This window comes from Rattus norvegicus, chromosome Y, assembly GCF_036323735.1.
Source record: "Rattus norvegicus strain BN/NHsdMcwi chromosome Y, GRCr8, whole genome shotgun sequence".
Taxonomy (NCBI): domain Eukaryota; kingdom Metazoa; phylum Chordata; class Mammalia; order Rodentia; family Muridae; genus Rattus; species Rattus norvegicus.
Window position 1 is genome coordinate 58,992,848 of NC_086040.1, and position 25,195 is coordinate 59,018,042.

Genomic DNA, 25,195 nt, shown 5'->3' on the forward strand with positions numbered 1-25,195 from the left:
TTCCTGTCCGTAGACAAGGTAGCCTCGGCTTTCAGCAGGGGTCAATCATCCAGTAGCAGAGGTCTTTTCTCTTCCCATGGGCTTCTGTCAGTGCTTGACACTCGTGCTGTGGTGGCTCCAGGTCCGGATTGGGCAGAAAGGTGACCAGATTGCACCCAACAGGTGGAGAATCTGGTCCATGGCAGCTGTCCAGTCGTCCCATCCTCTGGGACATTTTATTTAAAAGCAAAACATCAGCCACTCTAATGTGTTTAAGTTTAAGTCCTGGATTGGGTGATTATTGTCAGAGGCCAGCTGGCAGGAATGCTGTGTTCTAGGCAGAACAGTTCTAAGCCACAAATCTCCCAGCATCAGGTACTGGTGCACTGAGATAGGTCTTAAGCTCCACATACACAGTCTGTAGATATGCATACACATGGCCCCACCCAGCCATTTCAGCCCATGTAAGCCATTTTGGAGAGCAAATTTCTCATGAGCAAGGGATGGGGGTAGTCATGGATGACCATGAACTAGTGGGTTACCGGGCCCATGCCAAGGTCCACTGTTCTTTGGGAAGTCTATAAATATTGTTTGTTGTCAGTAGGCACTGTACCCAAGGTCTTTGTATACTGGCTCAGTGGGGCATAGGAGCACAGAGTGTTGGGTTCCTGTATCCACAAAACAACTGGATGGGCTTCTCCTCTATCTCTGTGTATAGCCAGCACTCTAGGACCAAGAGGCTCTCTAGTGGCCCCTCTTGTTCTTCTTGGGGCAGTCCTGACCCAGTATCCTTTTCTTTGTAATAAGCACAATGATTTTTAGCCAAGAATTCAGTTCTGTTACCAGGTACTATCTTCTTAGGTTTTCTAACTACTGTGGCAAGTATATGTTCCTCTCTTGTCTTTTATCTCTCTTTAGCTCTCTAACTTCTTTTTTTGTCTCTTTTTTATTCTGGCTTCCTTTTCTTTTTACCCACTTTCTTTCGTTTTTTTTTTTTTTTTTTTTTTTTTTTTTTTTTTTTTTTTGTCTCTCTGTTTAACCTTACTTTCTCTGTAACTTATACTAACTCTCAGCAACTTAAAATAACTCTCTCAGTGACTTAGCTTAACCCTTCAAGTTTCTGTAACTTTCTCTTTATGCCTTTTTCTTATCTTAGCCAGATTGGTGGGGTATTTTTTATCCCCTTGTAGATACACCCTTGGAGTCTGGTGGCAGACCTGGAGCACTCCCTACCTTCAGGCGTCTGAAGATAGCAGGCAGAAGTGTGGGCCTTCCATCCGTGTCTGGAACATTTTTCTCTGGTCTCTAATAGGATTGTGTCTTTCCTTGGTGCTAAAGAAGACCTGTAACAGTTACTAACAAGAATCTCAAATAGGATGGTGAGAAAACAAGAGAATCTTTAGAATAGAGGTTCACTGAAGAGGGCAAATAGCATTTAGTCACACAGCTAAGCTAGGAGGCTTTCTTGGGACAAACAGGCCTTGTGTCTGTGAAACTGAAAAGTGAGCAGAGGGGCAGCCTATTTGTTACCAGCTGTCTCTCTGGACATAAATTTGCCCTCAAGGAATATCTCTCTTCAGTGTGAGCTTGGTGGCTTTGATTCTCAAGAGAACCAGCATCCAAATGACACTAGGCTTCTAGTAACAACTAATAACAACAGGATGGAGAGATGGTTAGAACCTGGGTGCTAGATACTAAGCAGCTGACAAAAGAATTGTTACCAGTTCACCTGGGGCTTCATGTCTCTTCTATCTAAAAAAGAAGTTGTTAATACTATAGTACCAACCTTAAATAAAAAAAAAAATCTATATCTCTTTCTATGTCTCTGAATACCAGGACTGCAGTAGTAGTACTTCACCAAGCTGTCTCACTTGGTTAAAGGCCCATGTAAAAGAAAACATTAAAATTTGACTGGGAAAACAAAGTTTTTCACAGTATGATTTTTTGAAACTATTTTAGGGACTTCTCTGACCTCCAACCTGGGGCATCTCTCCTTAGGGGAGGAGGCTCAAGAGAAAAGCTAAAACTCCTGGCAGAAAACAATTTCGCTCAAACAAATTAATTTTAACTTTTAACTTAAGCACCAAGAGGATCAAGTAAAATCATTGATGAAAGAGCAAACAGTTTCATGATTTCAAACACAGTCGTCAGTCCAAGTTTTCAAACACAGTTGTCAGTCCAAATTAGAAAACAAAACAAAAGCCAAAAAGATTCTAGACAATAGCACAGAAAACAAACCAGACAAACAAGACCAAGACAAAGCATCCTAAAACCAATTTCCACAGATGCCTGGTACTTTTAGTACCTCGTCCAAACTGCAGCTTAACCTTAGCTGCTTCTGGGATGAGACGGACCATCTCATTTTACCTCCCAACAGAATTCCAGAGTGTCCTCTTGTCCTAAAATCCGTCCAATGGTCCACCATAAAAAAGGGGTTATCAAAGTCTGCCCCATGGCAAAGAAAAAGAACACCAAACACATAAACAGAATACAGACAACAGACACTAATAAGTCCAATCACACTTGTCCGCACCTATACTTAAATAAGCAGCTGAATGTGACCTCCAAAAAAATGGGATTTTTTTCCGCTCCCATCTAGGTAAAAGGAGCATTCCGACTCCTCTGTTCCAGAAAACCACAATCAGGTCCTCATGACTGCCCACAGCCAGGCTCTCTCAACTGTCCTCCACCCGTGAAACGTCTTCCAGGGGCCGCACCTTGCGGACCCAGGGGCATCCCGCACTTGCACAGCCTGAAGATAGTTACGGATCACTAAAGCAGCTGCACAAAGTCGGATTCTACTTCCACTCTCAAGCACTGACCGGAGTAAGATTCCACTTTACTCTCTAAGCGCCGTCTCTAAGAGTGAGATTCCCGATCAGTACCAACACGCACATGTGCACACATAAACATGGCGGAACCAAAACAGACAAACACAGACTGACCAATGCAGCACCGCTCACACAGAAACACTCAGACAAAAATCCAACTCACCTCCAAGGGGTCTTCGGAGTCTGAGGTGGACGCAAAGATCCCAGACGAGCCCCCAAATAAAAGATGCTACGCAGAGAGACTCTTCTTCAAGCAAATAATAATAATAATAATAATAATAATAATAATAATGATAATAATAATAAGTAATAAGCAAAGGCGAGGTTTATTATGGCGACCTACTATAGAGAACTCTGGGCCGACATGTAACTGCGTAAGAGACAGAGGTGTTGACCCAGAAATTTAAAAGTGAGGGGGTTATATAGGGAAAGCTAGGGGCTTTGGCGTGGTTACACACAATTGGCTAATTTTTGCCGTGGCTATAAGTGATTGGCTCTTTCAAACAGACAACACAGCAGAAGAGTACGTGCTGACTGGTGCGTCCAGGATTTTAGAAGCTAGGGGCTTATCAGGGTTTGAAAGAGGTCTGGTTAAGGTGTGACTCTGAATAAGCTGGGGGAGGTGCCCTTCTGTTTCTTAGTGGCCCGTCAGTCTTGGCCATAGGTCAGGCCCCACCATGTCTGGATATTGAAACTTATTCTTTTTATTTTATATTTTAAACCTTAAATCTGTATAATTTTCTTTTCTCTCCCCTTTTCGCTCTCTCTCCATCTCCTCCTTTTCTCTGCCTGTACTCCGATCTCAACTCCCCTTCCCATGCCCCTAAATAAACTTTATTCTATACTAGTCCCCATCTAATGACTGGTGTCTGGATGTGCAGGGGAGGATGCCTCAGCATGGGCCGGCTGAGGTATCCCCTCCAGTACACTCTTTAAATCATAAATTTGGCTTTTTTGACCAAGCCAGGTCAGTCATTCAACAGGTTCTCCAGGACAGGAGTGAGGATTACAAAGGAAAAGACAATTAGGCAACATTTAATATTACATTCTGAGGCTGAAGTAGCTTTAATTTTCTCAGTCTGCTTTTATGTCACTTTAATTACATGCAGAATGATCACATCAATTCTGAGTCGAGGTGATAAACAAAATCCTGTAAACCCTTTTTGGGGACTAATCAGGATGACTAATACAAAAGGACTGCCATACAAGCTTCAGCTGACCCTGCTCTGAGCTTTGCATTAACTCAAATGTAAATGTTCTTAATCAGGGTCTATTTTCTTAGTTCAAACCCAAATTAAGATTTCTGCCCCAGGATTTTTCTTTTGTTCTGATAAAGTGAGATTCCTGCTAAGTGTCTAGAAGCAAGTAGCAACAGAAAGGTTCTCTACACTTTTTATAAAACACATCAATTCTAACAGTTGGAACTGTGCTGTATGGAAAGTTAGAGAAGCTTGAGTGATGCAAGCAGGAAACAAAACATTGTCATACTTCAGTGAAACCTCACTCTCCAGTACTGAGGAGGACCTGAGCTACAGTGTCCATAGCAGTAATTTCTCAATGATAGGGAGACACTTTATCATTGGTTATCTCCTTATTTTAAACTGTCATGTTTTTTTTCAGGATATGCACATGATATTTATTTATTTGATTGTCAGTTTTTATGTATTTAATGTGTGTGGGTATTTTGTCTGCATTATGTGGTGTCCACATGAATGCCTGATGCTTAGAAAGCCAAAGAAGGTGTCAGAGCATTTTGGTTGTGAGTTCACAGTTACTTGCTAGAATTGAACTTGGGTCCTTTGTGAGAACAGCCAATGCTCTGAACCACTGAGCCAATCTCCCTGGTTAAGCCATCCATAAATAGGAGTTGGAAGTGCCATTTCCACATCTAGATACTAGGATAAAGAGTTCCACCAATATATCCCTTGTATGTGTGTCCAGAACCTTCCAGGGGTATCTGAAAAGATCTTCCCAGTTCAGGCCCAATACCTCTGAGACTTTCGCATGGTAACCCCAGATTTAGTCACCTTGATGTTGGCCTGAGCCATTCAAAATGAAAGCAGTAAAAAGTTCTTAAGAAGCCATGGCTTTTTGTTTAGCTTTTGGTTATTAGCATCTTTGATGAAAAGCTGGAATATAGGAAAAAGTTTTTGAACATGAATTTGGGATCATAGAATTCACATCCAACAAACTGGCCTCAGAGCTGGAGAGTGGAGACTCAGAAGGTTTTTGAGAACTGTCCAAAGCTACATCTCCTTTCCCCTTGCAACTGCAAGAGCAGGAGAGACCATTTTCTGAGTTGTACTGTTTTGTATTGCACTGGGCTTGGTAATGAGAAAGCGCAATGCGTCCCTTTGTAGCCTCAGAATCCAGGCTCTCCTATGTCAGTTACCCAAGTTTCAGGAGGGCACATGTGCACTGCCACAGTTCTAGCAGGAAATTGAAGACTTCTGTATTGTGTTGTCTTCCTCATGGGCTGAGGCTCCATGTCAATAGCATCTTTCAAGGCTGTTCCTCTGCAGCTCCGAAACCTTTCTTTTTTTTTAAATGTAAAGCAAGATTATTTTGCCTATTAAGTAGAGTTCTTAAACTACCACTACTTGGTAAACAATGTGAATTTGTATAAGTCATCTTAAAAGCCTGAGGTTTGCTTTCACTGTTCTTGTTTATTAATGAGTTGTTAAAAAGATGCAGCCTATTCTAACAGGACAAATATTTTTTAACAATTTCATGTTGAGTTAATGAAGGCTCACAAATGAGCAATAATCCTCAATGAGGAAAACAAAAAGCTGTTGTCTACAAGGGACAGTGCACACACACAAACAAAAAAAACTGTCTAAAAATAATTAACTTATCTCGAACACATGGGCACTGGAGAAAATTTCCTGAACAAAACACCAATGGCTTATGCTCTAAGATCAAGAAGTGACAAATGGGATCTCATAAAACTGCAAAGCTTCTGTAAGGCAAAGGACACTGTGGTTAGGACAAAATGACAACCAACAGATTGGGAAAAGATCTTTACCAATCCTACAACAGATAGAGTCCTTATATCCAAAAGATACAAAGAACTGAAGAAGTTAGACTGCATGGAGACAAATAACCCTATTAAAAAATGGGGTTCAGAGCTAAAGAAAGAATTCACAGCTGAGGAATGCCAATTGGCTGAGAAACACCTAAAGAAATGTTCAACATCTTTAGTCATAAGGGAAATGCAAATCTAAACAACCCTGAGATTTCACCTCACACCAGTGAGAATGGCTAAGTTCAAAAACGCAGGTGACAGCAGATGCTGGCGTGGATGTGGAGAAAGAGGAACACTCCTCCATTGTTGGTGGGATTGCAGACTGGTAAAACCATTCTGGAAATCAGTCTGGAGGTTCCTCAGAAAATTTGACATTGAACTGCATTAGGATCCAGCTATACCGCTCCTGGGCATATACCCAAAAGATGCCCCAACATATAAAAAAGACACATGCTCCACTATGTTCATCGCAGCCTTATTTATAATAGCCAGAAGCTGGAAAGAGCCCAGATGCCCTTCAACAGAGGAATGGATACAGAAAATGTGGTACATCTACACAATGGAATATTACTCAGCTATCAAAAACAACGACTTTATGAAATTTCTTAGGCAAATGGTTGGAATTGGAAAATATCCTGAGTGAGCTAACCCAATCACAGAAAGATATACATGGTATGCACTCATTGATAAGTGGCTATTAGCCCAAATGCTTGAATTACCCTAGATGCCTAGAACAAATGAAACTCAAGACGGATGGTCAAAATATGAATGCTTCTCTCCTTCTTTAAAAGGGGAAAAAGAATAACCTTGGCAGGGAAGGGAGAGGCAAAGATTAAAACAGAGACTGAAGGAACACCCATTCAGAGCCTGCCCCACATGTGGCCCATACATATACAGCCACCCAATTAGACAAGATGGATGAAGCAAAGAAGTGCAGGCCGACAGGAGCCGGATGTAGATCTCTCCCGAGAGACACAGCCAGAATACAGCAAACACAGAGGCGAATGCCAGCAGCAAACCACTGAACTGAGAATAGGACACCCGTTGAAGGAATCAGAGAAAGAACTGGAAGAGCTTGAAGGGGCTCGAGACCCCATATGTACAACAATGCCAAGCAACCAGAGCTTCCAGGGACTAAGCCACTACCTAAAGACTATACATGGACTGACCCTGGACTCTGACCTCATAGGTAGCAATGAATATCCTAGTGCGAGCACCAGTTGAAGGGGAAGCCATGGGTCCTGCTAAGACTGAACCCCCAGTGAACAAGACTGTTGGGAGGGCGGCAATGGGGGGAGGGTTGAGAGGGGAACACCCATAAGGAAGGAGAGGGGGGAGGGGAATGTTTGCCCAGAAACTGGGAAAGGGAATAACACTCGAAATGTATATAAGAAATACTCAAGTTAAAAAAAAATTCTCAAAAGAAGAGTTGAGCCTCTTCTGACACTGCAGTCCCCATGACTCTCCCAGAAAGAAAGCCTAAATACCCAAAAGGAGAGCAATGCCTGACCTACTCCAGTGAGATGTGCCAATTCTCATTCTTAGAATCTAACCAAGGAGTGGAAACTTTGACAATTGTTTTTAAAATGTGACATTCTACAAAAAAAGGCAAAAAACTCAGAAATGGCTAATAGATTAAAAAAAAGAGTTAGAATTATATTGTTAAATGATATTTCCCCAACATCAAGTAAATAGATTTTATTTTGGTTCAGTTAATTAAACATGCTATAGGAGGAAAATTTTAATTTCCTCTTTTTTTTAAACAAAATTTAACTTTTACATTCCCCTACCTATCAGAAAATCAATATTCTTATACTGGAAGATATGCCAGGCACAGGTCAAATTTCTAGTATAACCTGTTATTACAATCATCAGTCTTGTCAGTTTCAAATGATGTTCACATCATGCCTGTAAAACACAATGATAAACATGGCAGTATAACCATAAGGGCAGTGCAATGGCGTAAATAGGTTGGTGATAGCCAACAGCTCTCTAACTTGGCTTAAGTCCTGTTCAATGAAAATCGTTTGTAGTAGAAATGTAGCCATGTATATAAGACTATTGAAGCTGTGGGTGCGAAGGAGAATGTACAGCCCCTTACTTACTTAAGCCAGTATCATACCTCACAACAATCAAAGCCATGTGTCCTTATATACAGAATTAATTACAGTCTCTGGAACAAACATCACAGTAAAAATCCCAGCCATAAAAAATGCAGGATAGAAATTTCAAGCCCAGTCTCAATGACTCTATCTACAAAATGTCACATGATTGAAGGCTGAGGAACATTACCGAAGAGGGAGCATGAAGATTGTAAGAGACTAAAGTTTTCTATGAGATGGTGTCTCAATGTAACACCAGAAATTACACTTATATCATCTCACTAAAACTACTGCCTAAACAACAGCTGACGAAGAGAGGGAATGGAGAAGAATGGAACTTTAGTTCTCTTTCTGTTTCAAATTCTTCTTCTTCTTCTTCTTCTTCTTCTTCTTCTTCTTCTTCTTCTTCTTCTTCTTCTTCTTCTTCTTCCTCTTCTTCCTCTCTCTCTCTCTCTCTCTCTCTCTCTCTCTCTCTCTCATTGTTGGAGATTTCATGTTTACATTTCAAATGTTATTCCCTGTCCATGTTTTCAGTCCACAAGCCCCTTAAACCTTCCCCCAACTCTTCTGTAAGGGAGTTCACATTCCCACCCATGGCCTCCCCACACTTCCCCATTTTCCCCAACACTGGGGGTCCTACCTTGGTAGAAACAAGAGTTTCTCATTACATTTTTCCCAGCAAGGCCATCCTTTGCTACATATGCAGTTGGAACCATGGGTCTGTCTATGTATAATCTTTCTCTTGTGGTTTGGTCCTGGTATCTCTGGTTGTTTGGCAATGTTATTATTATGGGGTTGCAAATCACTTCAGCTCTTTCAATCCTTTCTCTAATTCCTCCAACCGGGTTCTGGTTCTTGGTTCAGTGGTTTGCTGTTTCCATTTTCCTCTGTATTTGACATATTCTGGCTGTGTCTCTCAGGAGGGATCAATATCCAGTCATTGTCAGCCTGCACTTCTTAACTTCATCCATCTTAACTAGTTTTGGTGTCTGTACATATATGGGCTACATGTGAGTCAGGCTCTGAATGGCAGGTCCTTCAGTCACTGTTATGAACTTTGCCTCCTTATCCCCTGTCACGGGTATTTTGGTTCCCCTTTTAAAGAAGGAGTGAAGCATCTGCATTTTGGTCATCCTTCTTCAGCTTCATGTGGTCTGTGTATGGCATGATGGGTATTTCAAGCTTTTTGCTAATATCTGTTTATCAATGAATGCATATCAAGTGTGTTTTTCTGTGATTGAGTAACCTCACTCAGGATGATATTTTCTAGTTCCTTTTATATGACTAGAATTTCATGAAGTCATTGTTTTTACAGCTGAGTAATATTCCATTTTGTAGATGTACCACATTTCTGTATCCATTCTTCTGTTGAAGGGCATCTGGGTTCTTTCCAGCTTCTAACTATTTTAAATATGGCTGCTATGAATACAGACAAATATATTTCTCGGTTGTATGTTGGACAATATTTTGGGTATATGCTCAGGATATTTGTAGCTGCGTCCTCATTCATGGAATGTCCAATATTCTGAGGAAACTTCAGTGTGATTTTCCGAAGGGTTGTACAAGTCTGAAATCTCACCAACAATGGAGGAGTGTTCCTCATTCTCCACATCCTCACCAGCATCTTCTGTCACCTGAGATTTATATCTTAGCCATTCTCATTGGTGTGAGGTAGACGCTCAGATTTGTTTTGATTTGAATTTCCCTGATTACTAAGGATGTTGAACATTTATTTATGTGTTTTTTGGCCATTTGATAACCTGCATCTGAGAATGTTTTGTAACTCACAGTACCCCATTTTTAATTCTGTTTTTGCTTTCTAAAGTCTAACTTCTTAAGATCTTTGTATATTTTGGATATTACCCACTATCAGATATAGGATTGGTAAAAATGTTTTCCCAAACTGTTGGTTGCAGTTTTGTCTAAATGACAATGTATTTTGCCTTACAGAACTTTGCTATTTTATGAGGTCCTATTTGTCAATTCTTGATCTTAGAGCATAAGTCATGTTTTTTTTTTGTTTTTTTTTTCAGGAAACTTTCTCCAGTGCCCATGTTTTGAAGACTCTTCCCCATCTTTTCTTCTATTAGTGTAGTGCCCACCTCGACCAGCAAGGAAGACACATCACCGTTGGATTCTTCTCAACAGCCTTTATTTCAGGAAAACCTCATTCTTGATGAGGGGGGCCCCGAGGGAAAAAAGGCACTCCCCCTAAATACAAGAAAGGCTGTGGTTGTAAATTTGTCCTCTGGGGATTGGTGGAGTATGAAATACCTTATTAGCGTGAATATCACTCCAGTCTGATAACTGCCGGAGAAATGTCAATACATGCACATTGTAGGTGTTTATCACTAACAACCACAAGATGTCGGAGCCATCTTTAGACACTCCCTACATCTCCCTCTTTTTTGTTTTCTAAAAATGACTGTCTAGATCTTGGTGTCACATCAGTATATGTCATTGTTTCTGTCTTAGGTCGTTCTTCTCCAGGACTCGGCCTTACTTGTCCTTGTGTAACCCTATCGACACCAAGCCCCTGTCTTAGGTTGGTCTGAACCTGAGGAATGGTGTCCGTCTCTGGATATAATGACTTCACATGACAGTGACAAAATATAGTCTAGGGCAAACTCTTAATTTTTTAAAGAGGCCTGCCATATATTGGGAGACGCACCAATTTCAATGGCAACCATAGCCTGGTAAACAATCGCTTTGTGTCTGTCATGTTCTCGTTGTAAACCGCAAAAGAGCCATAGACATACTCCACATCCCAAGAGGACAATGGCTCCCCAGGCAAAAATGCTAGCCCATTCTTTAAAAAAAAGAGAGCATTGGTAATCCATGATGTGAAATCTCTAAACGTGATGGGTCCATTCTAGTATTGTTAAGGACAGGAATCTGTATCAGCAATTGTCTTGATAATTGCTCTGCTTTCATGGACCAGTTTCCTTTTAGATAATTTGAGATTTCTTTGTTCTGTTAGAATACTGAGAAAAGTTAACCTGTAAAGAGTAATACATGAAAAACTACAATTATGTATCCTGATCAAAGTTGTAATGTTCAACTTAGCAGAATTATTGATTGATGTGTTTTCACTGCCTGAAGAAGCTACTTGGGCAATTTGACTCAAAGCAGCCAGGATGGTTCCAGTGCCCACAGCACTATTGTTCATAGGATCTAACCAATTGGCCAATGTGGTCCTTCACAACCATATAAAATGCTGGGAGGAATTTTTAAGAGTGAAACATAATGTATGTAACAAAGAATTATTAGTGGCAGTATACCGTTGGGGCAATTCTACATTTGGCGCTATACAAGGAACGTCATGCAAACAGGATGTACAGGAAAAGTTGGAAAACAGTAGAATTGCTGTGAATTGGGATAAGTACTGGCCAGTATCTGGCAATGGCACACAGAGTGAGTGAATCAACCTGGATTACCATTTCCACCAGTAATGGTAGGGTTCGTAGTCTCATCTTCACGAATAGCAGGAGGCAGTTTGCAAGTCAAATATTCAGGCACCCATATTGGATTGTCTTGATTCTGTGGAAAAACACAAACAGCGCCCCTAGATCTCAAAATTACAAGTCTGGGCCACACCATTCACCAGTTAAAACATCCTTCCACTTTAAGTCTGCATTAGCCATAGGTTTAGTAGCAGCATGGCGATCCGCAGCAGAACGGCCATGCACATCTAAAATTAAGAAATTTAGAGTAAAAAGAGCTAAAGACAACTGTTCTCTTGGTGTTCTGCCATTGGCAATTTCCCCTTTTTGTTTTTGAAAGAGCTCTTTTAAGGTACGATCTATTCTTTTCACAATTCTTTGACCTTGGGGATTGTATGGCAATCTAGTACTATGACTGACCTGCACTGTCTGGCAAAATGTGTGAAAGGAGTTTACAGTGTAGGCAGGCCCGTTGTCTGTATTGAGACTATCAGGCTTTCCCCAGGCTGCCCATGTCTGTAAGCAATGACTAATGGCATTACGAGCCTTTTCACCAGTCATCAGAGGGGCATGTATAATACGGGAACAGGTATCAACAGAAACATGAGCATATTTTAAATTTCCAAATTGAGATATGTATGTGACATCCATCTGTCAAAATTTTCGCGGGATCAGACCACGAGGGTTAATTCACACATGAGGAAGGAGGTGAAACTGAACACAATTCTCACCTTTATACAACATCACGAGCTGCAGCTCTAGAGATTTTAAATTTTTGTTGAAGAGTGAAAACAGGAACATGAAACTTTTGATGAAATTCTCTAGTGAGATCAACCAGAGCAGCATGAAAAATAAACTCTCTACGAGTACTAGCATCCATCAGGATGTTATTATTGGCCATGGGACCAGGCAATTTAGTATGAGCTCGGATATGTTGTATGAAAACCTTATTTTTTCTGGCCCAAAACAATTTTTGTAATACTAAAAGAATTTGACCCACAGTACTAGTCGACATAATTGGCCCTGCAATTTCAAGTGAGCGCAGAGCATTAACTACTTAAGCAGAATCAAAAATTATATTCAAAGAATCATGAAATCTTTTAAAAACTTCCAATACAATTTTACATTCTGCAATTTGGGGGGTGCCTGGACTGTACTGAATTAATACTGGTTCTTGAGAATAAACCATATAGGCACCTACACCTGTTTTGGAGCTATCTCTATAAATATCTAACGCTCCAGACAAAGGCTCTGAGGCAGCGAATTTAGGAAAGATCACAGGATGTTCAGTAAAAATTGTAACAAACGATCCTTAGCATAATGATTTTCAAACTCTCCATCAAAACTACAGCATAATATGGCCCAGTCATCTATCAGGGCACACAATGTTTCCACCTGAGTGGTAGTATATGGTATAATTTTCTTGGACAAAATAACAAAATGCTGAATACAAGATTTAACACCTAACATAGCAAGCTGTTCGACAGCAGAGGAAAAATATTCAAGGGTTTTATTCGGAGAAATATGGGGATAAATCCACAGTAGTGGTCCTTTTTGCCATAGCACTCCTGTAGGCTGACGAAAAGTTCTCAGTATACACAAAAAGAGAACCTCCTTTTCCTTTTACCTTCTTAGCATTGCTTTTTCCAGTCTTTCTTCTACTTTTCTCAAGGATAATTTTGCTTCCTTGGTTACAGCACAGGGTGATGTAACCTGAGAATTTCCTTTCAGGATCTCATAGAGTGGTTGTAAATCTACTTTAGGCATTTTAATATAGGGTCAAATTCAATTTATTCTTCCTAGTAACTTTTGAAAGTCATTTAATGTTTTTACATGATTTTTTCATCAAAAGACTGACAAAAGAATTGTAACCAGTTCACCTGGGACTTTCAGGACCTCAACAGTGGCCCTTTATCAAACTGCCTCAGAGGGCTAAAGGCCCATGGAAAAGAAAACATTAATCTTGACCTTGGTCACAACCCCTTATTGGAGTAAGGTGAAGAGCCTATGCCAAGACTTTCACCTCTTATCATCTTAGAGCAAAGCCTGTTCTGTCTAGAAAGACAAAGTTACTCATACTCTGCTGTAGACATTTTCTGAAACTACTTTAGGCACCCCCTGTCCCCAAATCTGGGGCATTTTTACCATAGGGGCAGAAACTGGCTGCTGAGGGGACAGGATCAAAGGCACTCTCCATGTTAATGATGATCAAGGGGAAAAGTAACTTAATGCTGGAGATCAAGGGGAAAAGTAACTTAATGCTGGAGACTGACTCCTCTCTTGGAATAAAGCCAGCAGATAAGGCAGACTCTCTTAAGGAAGTTGTCTTAATGAGCACTCTCTTTCTGTGAGCAAATGTTGAAGGTCAGGTGTTCAACTGGGAGCAAGTGGAATTTTTTCTTCTGACCTTGTTCTTTGAGTTATGGATAAATTCCTTTCTAGTTCTTGTTTTACTTAGAGTCTTCCCCCGCCTTACGCTCAGCCTTTTCAGATCGTTCTTTCTGTAACATTTCTAACACAGCCTGTCCCTTTTCTATAGCATGTTAACAGCATTTCTGATCTTCTAGGCAGGTATTCATTAAGTGCCAAACCGGCCCATCCTCTGTCTTTATAGTTCCTTGCTCCCAAGCAAAATTTAAATCTTTTCCCAGCTTATCTCAGCTGTCCACCATGAGATTCCCAGAGAGTTAGCCAAGGAGTAATGGCTTCGAAATCACTAAGAAATCTCTCTATAGTGCTTCTTTTTATCCTGTCTATTTCTTTCAAACAGCTCTTGAAGAGCCAGGAAAATTGGGTGAGACTGAGAAGTTTCCATGTTCACTGTAGCAGCTCCGCAGCTAGTTTTGCTCCCCCCTACTGTGTGGGCTGGGAACAAAAGCACAGATAAAACACTATGTTTCAAAAATTAACATTGGGAATCAACCAACACACCACTACTAGAGCAGGGTCCATAAAATTAAATTTCCTTCTACTACACTTACTCCTTAGCCAGAGGCCTTATCTGGGGAAATTTTATTTAAGAGTGATTTCTTCCTCAAGTTTCCTTGTCTCTTTTCCTTTTGATTTTAAGCTTACGCTGACCAACAAGCTCCTGAATAGCTGACAGGAGGGGGTGGAGTGTGAGTTTCCCATGATCTACGACCTTATTTACTATTGATTTACGAGCAGGGCAAGCTGGAGTGTTTACTTACACACCAGTTTGTAGCTCATCATTAGTGGTCTCTACCCAGCACATGTATTCATGGCCTGGATCGTGGCAATTCAAACAGTAGCAACACCACCACACAAAAAGGGTAAAAGGCAAAAGTGTTAGTACAACCCACAGAAGATCATTTGGGGAAAAAAAAAACATTGCCACGTTTCACTCACCTTTTTGCCTGTAAAACAAGGCTTTCATCATCTCTGCTTACTCAAGAGAAACTTATTTTCCCATTAGGGAAATTTTATAGTCCCTAATACACCACAACTTGATCGACACTATCCAGGATACTTATCGTCCCTTTTCTGGGAGCTTTATCATCCCTTATTCAGGAGCTTTATCGTCCCATCCAGAAACTTCCTCACGTCACAGACCTGAGGCTGAAAAGTTCCGAATCCTCTTGAGAAAAGAGAATTTTCTTGGGTCCCCGTACAAGTTGTAGCGCCCACGTCGTCCAGTAAGGAAGACACAACACCATTGGATTCTTCTCAACAGCCTTTTTTGCAGGAAAACCTCATTCTTGATATGGTGGACCCTGGGGAACAAAGGCACCTGACTTAAATACAAGACAGGCTGTGGTTGTAAATTTGTTCTCTGGGGATTGGTGGAGTATGAAGTACCTTATTAACATGAATATCACTCCAGTCTGATAACTGCTGGAGAAATGTCAACACATGCACCTTGTAGTTGTTTATCACTAATGATCACCGGATGTCGGAGCCATCTTTAGCCGCTCCCTACATATTAGTTTGAGTGTATCTGGTTTGATGTGAAGGTCCTTGATTCACTCGTACTTAAGCTTTGTACATGTTCTTAAAATGGTATAATTTGCACTCATCTTCATGCTGACTTCCAGTTCAACCAGCCCTCTTTTCGGAAAATGTTATGTTTCTTCCTTTGGATGGATTTATCTCCATTGACAAAGATCAAGTGAAAGGTTTGTGGGTTCATTTCTGGGTCTTCAATTCTTTTTCACTCTCTATCTGTCTGTCCCTTACAAATACCATGGAGTTTTTATCACTATTGCTCTGTAATACTGCTGGAGTTCAGGGGTGGTGGTTCCCGCAGAAGTTCTTTTATTGTTGAGGATAGTTTTAGCTATCATGGGTTTTTCTTATTCCAAATGATTTTAAAAATTGCTCTTTCTCTCTCTATTAAAGAATTGAATTGTAATTTTGACGGGGATTGCATTGATTGTGTAGATTGCTTTTGGCAAAATGGTCATCTTTACTATATCAATTCTGTCAATTCATGGGCCTGGAAGCTCATTGTATCTTTTGAGTTCTTCCTCAATTACTCTCTTCAGAGACTTGAATTTCTTGTCATACACATTTTTCACCTTCTTGGTAAATCACACAACAAGATATTTTACATTATTTGGGACTATTGTGAAGTGTATGATTTCATTATTTTCATTCTCAGCTTGTTTATCCATTTAGGATAAGAAGGCTTCTGGTATGTTTGAGTTAATTTTATGCCCTGACACTTTGCTGAAGTTATTTATCAGATTAAGTAGTTCTCTGGTGGAACTTTTGGGGTCACTTAAGTATACAATCATATCATCTGCAAATAGTAATATTTTGATATCTAACCTTCCAATTGTATCCTTTTGACCTCCTTTTGTTGTCTGGTTTCTCTGTCTATGACATGGAGTCCTGTTTTGAATAAGTAGGAAGAAAGTGGTGCAGCCTTATCTAGTCCCTGATTTTAGTGAGACTGCTTCAAGTTACTCTCCATTTAGTTTGATGTTATCTAGAGGTTTACAGTATATTTCTTTCACTATGTTTAGAAATGGGCCTTCAATTCCTGATCTTTCTACGACTTTTATTCTGAAGTGTCACGTCCACCTCGGCTGGCAAGGAATACGCAACACAGTGGGATTCTTCTTAACAGCCTTTATTGCGGGATCACCTCTTTACTGATAAGGGGAACTCGAGCGGCAAAAGTGCTCGCCTTATGTAGAGAAGAGGCTGTGGTTATGCTAATTGTCCTTCAGGGATTGGTGGATCACGAATCACCCCACTATTACTCTGCTACTTGTCCTTCATGGATTGGCAGAGCATGAATCCCTCATTAGCACATTCCTGTCCCATCCAACTGATGCCAGGTGCAAATTCCGTGCATGAGCAGTATGCAAATACCGTTGTTCACCACAGCAGGGCTCCAGATCACCTCATTATCATAAGGCCGCCCTGGCAAGTGGACAAGCCTATTCATCCTCGATAAGTCGTTTACTACCACACGGGACAGGATGTCTGCGCCATCTTTGTTTTACCATGCTGCTCCCCATTTCTCCCCCTTTTTTGTTTAATAATATGAATGGTCTAGATCTGGGTGTAATGTCATTCTTTTCATTGCTCCTGTCTTAGGTCATTGCTGATGATGACTCAGACTTACCCGTCATTGGGTTCACATACAACACCTGGGCCTCCTGTCTCAGGTTGGACCGAACTCGAGGAAATTTACCCATCTCTGGATACAATGACTCCACATGACAATGACAAAAATGATCTAGGGCGAACACTTAATCTTATAAAGAGGCCAGCCCTATTTTGGGAGAAGCACCATTTTCAAGGATGATCATAGCCTAGTAAACAACCGCTTTGTGTCTGACATGTTGTCTTTTTAAATGGCCAATAAGCTGGAGACATACTCTGCATCCAAGGAGGAAAATAGCTCCCCAGGCAAACATGCCAGCCCACTCCTTAATAAAGGGAGAAAGCATTGGCAATCCATGACGTAAAATCTTCAACTGTGATAGGGTCCAACCTAGTGCTGTTAAGTCAGTAATCTACATCAGCAATTGTCTTGATAGTTGCTCTGCTTTCATGGAATAGTTCCCTTTCAGATAATTCAAGATTTCTTTGCTCTGTTGAGAATGCTGAGAAAAGTTAACTTGCAAAGGAGTAATGCATAAGCCTCTATGGGAAGAAAAGCAGGACAGCTGCGTAATATGATACAGTGCTTCAATTTGTCCTTGAACTAAACTATCCTTTGATTAACTAATAGGAGACCAGATACCAAATGGGTATATTGCTCACATTAGAGCTTATATTATATTGAATATTGAAATGTGGCTCTACGCAACCAAATGCACGGCAGGGAAGAGTTCTTAAAATAAAACATAAGGTATGCGACAGGGAAAAGTTAATGGCTGCATACCATTGGGGCATTTCTCCATTTGGCAATATACAGGGAGCATCACACAAACAGGAGGAAGAGGAAAAGTTTGGCAAAACAGTTGAATTGCTATGAACTGGCATGGGTACTAGCCAGGATCTGGCAATAGCCCACAAGATTAGTGAACCAACCTGGATTACCATTCCCAGTTATACTAGGGTTTGTAGTCTCATCTTCAGGAAGAGCAGAAGGCAATTTTCGAGTCAAGTGCTCAGGTAGCCAAATTGGATTTTCTTGGTTCTGCAGAAAAAGACAAACAGCTCCCCTAGACCTCGAAATCACAAGATCTGGCCCACGCCATTCACCAGTTAATACTTCCTTCCACTTTTCTTCTGCATTACTCATAGGTGTAGTAGCAGCATGGCAATCCATGACAGAGCGGCCATGCACGGACAAAATTAAGAAATTTAGAGTAAAAAGAGCTAATGAATGTTCTTCTTTTGGTGTTTGGCCACTGGCAAATCCCCCTTTTTGCTTTTTATAAGCTCTTTTAAGGTACAATGTGCTCTTTCCACAATTCCTTGCCACTAGGGAGTGTATGGTAATCCTGTAGTATGACAAACCTGCATTGTCTGGCAAAATTCCTTAAAGGACTTTGCTGTGCAGGCAGACCCGTTGTCTGTCTTAACACTATCAGGCTTTCCCAGGCCACCCATGTGTCTAAGCAATGACTAATGGAATTACGAGCCTTTTCACCAGTCATCAGAGTAGCATGTATAATACCAGAACAGGTATCAACAGAAAAATGAGCATATTTTAAATTTCCATATTGAAATATGTGTGTGACATCCATCTGCCAAAGTTTTAGGGGGATCAGACAACAAGGGTGAATCCCCACATGACGAGGGTGGTGAAATTGAACACAATTCTGGCAACTAACACCACATCACGAACTGTAGCCCTAGAGTTGTTAAACTTTTGTAAAGGCAGGAACATGAATCTTTTGATGCAATTCTCTAGTAAGATCAACTGGAGCTGCAAGAAAAATAAATTCTCTACGAGTACTAGCATCCACCAAGGCGTTATTATTGTCCACAGGACCAGGCGAATTAGTATGAGCTCGGATATGTTGCATGAAAAACTTATTTTTTCTGACCCAAATCAATTTTTGTAATTCGAAAATAATTTGACATACAGTATTAGTCGAAGTAATTGGCCCTGAAATTTCAAGTGAGCGTAAACTACATAAGCAGAATTAGAAATTAAATTAAAAGAATCATGAAATATTTTAAAAACTTCCAAACCATTTTATATTCTGTGATTTGGGGTGCTCCTGGATTGTACTGAATCAATACTGTTTCTTGAGAATCAAACATGTAGGCACCTACACCTGTTTTGGAGCCATCTGTATAAATATCTAACGCTCTGAGGCAGTGACCTGAGGAAAGATCACTGGATGCTCAGTAAAAAATTGTAGCAAAGGATCCTTAGCATAATGATTGTCAAACTCTATATCAAAACTACAGCGTATTATGTCCCAATCATCTATCAATTCACACAGTGTTTCTACATGAGTTGCTGTATATGGTATAATAATTTTCTTTGGTAAAATACCAAAATGCTGAAATCAAGACTTAACACCTGACATAGCAAGATGTGCAAGAGCAGAAGGATAATATTCAAGGGTCTGATTAGGAGAAATATTGGGATAAATCCACAGAAGTGGTCCTTGTTGCCATAGCACTCCTGTAGGCTGACGAAAGGATCTCAGTATACACAAAAAGAGATCTTCCTTTTCCTTGTACCTTCTTAGCAATGCCTTTTCCGGTCTTTACTCTACTTTCCTTAAAGATAATCGTGCTACCTTGGTTAAAGCACGGGGTGAAGTAAGCTGTGAATCCCCTTTCAGTATCTCATAGAATGCTTGTAAATCTACATTAGCCATTTTAATATAGGGTCGATTCCAGTATATACTTCCTAGTAATTTTTGAAAGTCATTTAATGTTTATAAATGATCTTTTCGTCAAGTGGCTGACAAAAGAATTGTAACCAGTTCACCTGGGACTTTCAGGACCTCAGTAGCAGCCCTTTATCAAAACGCCTCAGTGAGCTAAAGGCCCATGGAATAGAAAACATTAGTCTTGACCTTGGCCACAGGCTCTAATGGGAATAAGCTGAAGAGACTGTGTGAAAACTTTCTCCTCTTATCATCTTAAATTAAAACCTGTTCTGTCTGAAAAAACAAAGTTATTCACAGTCTGTTGTAGACTTTTTTCTGAAAATACTTTAGGGGCTTCCCTGTCCCCAAACTTGGGCCATTTTGCCCATAGAGGCAGAAACTGGCTGCTGAGGGGATATCTTCAAAGACACTCTCCATGTAAATTAATGTTGACTAACGGGAAAAGTAATTTAATGTTGGAGACTGACTCCTCTCTTGGAATAATGCCAGCAGATAAAGCAGGCTCACTTAAAGAACTTCTCTTAATGAGCACTCTCTTTCTGTGAGCAAGTGTTGAAGGTCAGGCTACTAAAAGAAGCAACTGGACTTTTTTTTTTCTCTCCTTGTTCTTTGAGGGATGGATAAATTCCTTTCTAGTTCTTGTTTTCCTTAGAGTCTTTCCCCCCCTCACTCTCAGCTTTTTCAGATCATTACTCCTGTAGCATTTCTAATGCAGCCTGTCCCTTTTTTATAGCCTGTTGACAACACTTCTGTTCTTCTAGGCAGCTATACACTAAGTGCCATACCTGCTGAAACTCCACCTTTAAGATTCCTTGCTCCCTAGCAAAACTTAAATCTTTTCTCAGCTTATCTCAGCTGTCCACTGTGAGATTCCCAGAGACAACAAACCCAAGGTGCAATGGCTTCACACTCACTAAGAAATCTCTCTACAGTGCTTCTTTTCATCCTAAGCCTTTTTCTTTTAAATGGCTCCTAAAGAGCCAGAAAAATTGGGGAGACTGAGAAGTCTCCATGATTGCTGCAGTAGCTCTGCAGCTAGTTTCGCTCCCACCTACTTTGCGGGCTGGGAGCACAAGCACAGGTAAAACACTATGCTTCAAAAATTAACTTTGGCTATCAACCAAGACACTGCCATTAGAGCAGGGTCCATAAAATTAAGTTTCCTACTCACTACATTTATCTGGAGAACTTTTATTTAAGAGCGGTTTCTTCCTCAAGGTTGTCTCTTTTCCTTTTGATTTTAAGCTTATGCTGACCAAGAAGCTCCTGAAGAGCTGGCAGGAGCGGGGTCGAGTGTGAGTTTCCCGTGCTTTTACGACCTTATTTACGATTGATTTACGAACAGGGCGAGCTGGCGTGATTATTTCCACATGATCTTGTGGCTCATCATTAGTCGGCTCTTCCCAGCAAATGCATTTGGGCCCTGGATGGTGGCACTTGAAACAGTAGCAACTCCACAACACAAAAGAGTATAAGGCAAAAGTGCTAGTCCAACCCATGAAGGATCAAATGGGAAAGACAACATTGCCGTGTTCCACAAACCTCTTTGCCTCTAAACCAAGGCTTTCATCATCTCTGCTTACTCCGGAGAACATTATTGTCCCATTAGGGAAATTTTATAATCTCTATTATACAGGAGCCTTATCCTCCCAATTCTGGGAGCCTTCTCATCCCAATTCCGGAAACCTTATCGTCCCTTATCCGGGAAACTTTTTGTCCCTTATCCAGGAACTTACTGACATCATTGCAGTCCTAAGGCTGGAAAGTCCTGAATCCAAGTCAGAACAGAGAATTTTCTCGGGTCTCCATACATGTCCACAAGTTGAAGCGCCCACCTCGAACAGCAAGGAAGACACAACACCGTTGGACTCCTTCTCAACGGCCTTTATTGCAGGAACACCTCATTCTTGATACGGGGGTACCCGGGGAACAAAGGAACTTGCCTTAAATACAAGACAGACAGTGGCTGTAAACTAATCCTCTGGGGATTGGTGGAATATGAGATACCTTATTAGCATTCGTATCACTCTGGATTTGTAAATGCCAAAGAAGACTGAAGACATGGCTATAATGTTCTAATACCACAAATGACCACTAGCGCCATCTTTAGCCGCTCCCAACACTGAAGCTCAAAGAACATATTGAACAGAAAATAATAATAGAGGAGATTTCAACACTCTCCTCTCATCACTAGACAGATCACAGAAACAGAAATTAAACAGAGACATAGACAGAATAACAGAAGTTATAAACCAAATGGACTTAGTAGATATTTTAGAACATTCTATAATAAAACAAAAGGATATAACTTCTTCTCACCACTTCATGGGACTTACTCCAAAATTGATCATATAATCAGTCAAATCCAGGCCTCAAAGGATACAGAAAGATAGAAATAATCAAATAGAACCTATCAGACCACCATGGAATAAGGCTGTTCTTCAATAAAAATTAGGAAAGAACACTCACATATACATGGAAGTTGAACAATAATCTACTCAATGATAACTTGGTCAAGGAAGAAATGAAGAAAGAAATTAAAGACTTCTTAGAATTTAATGAAAATTAAGGTACAATATACCCAAACTTTTGGGACACAATGAAAGCTAAGAGGAAAACTCATATCTCAGAGTGCCTGCAGAAAGAAATAGGAGAGAGCATACATCAGCAGCTTGACAGCACACCTAAAAGCTCTAGGACAAAAAGAAGCAAATATGCGCAGGAGTAGTAGAAGGCAGAAAATAATCAAACTCAGAGCTGAAAACAACAAAGTAGAAAAAAGGGACTAAACAAAGAATCAACACAACCAATACCTGTTTCTCTAAGAAAATCAACAGGATACATTAACCCATAACCAGACTAACCAGATGATGCAGAGAGTGTGTTCAAATTAATAAAATCAAATATTAAAAACGGAGACATAACAGCAGAATCAGAGGAAATTATAAAAAATTGTACTACAAAAGCCTATGTTCAAAAAACTTGAAAATCTGGAGAAAAGGGACAATTTTCTAGACAAATACAAGGTACCAAAAAATAAATCTGGAAAAGATAAACCATTTAAACAAAACATAACTCCCAAAGGAATAAAAGCAATCATCAAAACTCTCCCAACCAAAAAGGGTCCAGGATCAGATAGGTTTAGCGCAGATATCCATCCAAAATTCATTGAAAATTTCATAACAATACTGTCCAAACTAATCCATAAATTTGAAACAGATGGAGTACTACCAAATTGCTTTCATGAAGGCACAATTACTCTTATCACTAAAACACAGAAAGACCAAACAAAGTAAGAGAACTTCAGACCAATTTCTCTTATCAATATCGACTCAAAAATACTCAATGAAATTCTTTCAAACCTAATCCTACAACACATTAAACAGTCATCCATTATGATTAAGTAGGATTCATCCCAGGCTTGCAGGGATGCTTTAATACACAGAAAACCAACAATGTGATCTACTATACAAACAAACTCAAAGATAAAAAACACATGATCCTTTCATTTGATGCTGAGAAAGCTTTTGACAAAATTCAACATCACTTCATGATAAAAGTCATGGAAAGTACAGGAATTTAAGGCCCACACCTAAACATATACAGCAAATTCATTGCTAACATTAAACTAACTGGAGAGAACCTTAAAGCAATCACACTGAAATCAGGGACTAGTCAAGGCTGCTCACTCTCTCACAACGTATTCAATTTAGTTCTAGACATCTTACCAGAGGAAGCAGACACAGAAGGAGGTCAAAGGAATATAGATTGGAAAGGAAGAAGTCATAATAGCACTGTTTGTAGATGATATGAGAGTATACTTAGTGATCTCAAAAGTACCACAAGATAATTACTAAGGCTGAAAAACAATTTCAGCAAAGTGGATGTGTATAAAAATAACTCTGCACAAAAACTAAACAAGCAGAGAAAGAAACTAGGAATATGAGACCCTTCAAAATAGCCCAAATAATATAAAATATCTCAGAGTGACTTATCCAAGCAAGTAAAAGATATATGCATATGAACAGAACATCAAGTCTCTGAAGAAACTGAAGGAGATTTCAGAAGATGGATAGATCTCCCATTTCCATGGACTGGCAGTATTAATATAGTAAAAATGACCATTATACCAAAAGCAATCTACAAATTCATTTCAATCCCCATCAAAATTCCAATCCAATTCTTCATAGAGCTAGACAGAAAAATTCACAAATTCATGTGGTATAACAAAAAACACAGAATAGCTAAAACTGTCCTCAACAATAAAAGGACTTCCTTGGAAATCACTATCACTGAACTCAAGCAGTTTTACAGAGCAACAGTGATAAAAACTGTATGGCATTGAGACAGATACAGCCAAATAGACACGTGGAATAGAATTGAAGACTCAAAAATGAACCCACACACCCATGGTCACTTAATTTTTGAGAAAGGAGCCAAAACCATCCAATGGAGAAAAAGATAGCATTTTCAGCAAATGTGCTGGTTCAATTGGAGGTCAGCATGTAGAAGAAGGCAAATGGATCCATTCTTACTGCCCTGTAGAAACCTTAAGTCCAACTGGATCAAGGACCTCCACATCAAACCAGATACAACTAATAGAAAAAAAGTGGAGAAGCATCATAAACACATGGGCACTGGAGAAAATTTCCTTAACAAAACACCAATGGCTCATGCTCTAAGAACAAGAATCAACAAATGCGATATCAAAAACTACAAATCTTCTGTACAGCAGAGGACACTGTTGTTAGGACAAAATGACAACCAACACATTGGAAAAAGATCTTTACCAATCCTACAGCAGATAGAGGGCTAATATCCAAAATATACAAAGAAATCATGAAGTTAGACTAAAGGGGGACAAATAACCCTATTGAAATATGGGGTTCAGAGCAAAACAAAGAATTCACAGCTGAAGAATATCAAATGGCAGAGAAACACCTAAAGAAATGTTCAACATCTTTAGGCTTAAGGCAAATGCAAATCAAAACAACACTGTGATTCCACCGCACACCAGTCAGAATGTCTAAGATGTAAACTCAGATGATAAAAGATGCTGGCAAAGATGTGGAGAAAGAGGAACAGGCCTCCATTGTTGGTGGGATTGCAGACTGGTACAACCACTCTGGAAATCAGTGCAGAGCTTCCTCAGAAAATTGGACATTTAACTACCTGAGGAACCAGCTATACCTCTCTTGGGCATATTCCCAAAATATGCCCCAACATGTAACAAAGACACATGCTCCACTATGTTCATAGCAGCCTGATTTATAATAGCCAGGAACTGGAAAGAACACAGATGCCTTCAACAGAGGAATGGATACAGAAAATGTGGTACATCTACACAATGTAATATTACTCAGCTATCAAAAACAATGACTTTATGAAATTCAAATGGATGGAACTGGAAAATATCATCCTGAGTGAGTAACCCAATCACAGAAAATCACACATGGTATGCACTTATTGATAAGTGGGTATTAGACCAATTACCCTAGATGCACAGAACATGTGAAACTTAAGAAGGTTGACCAAA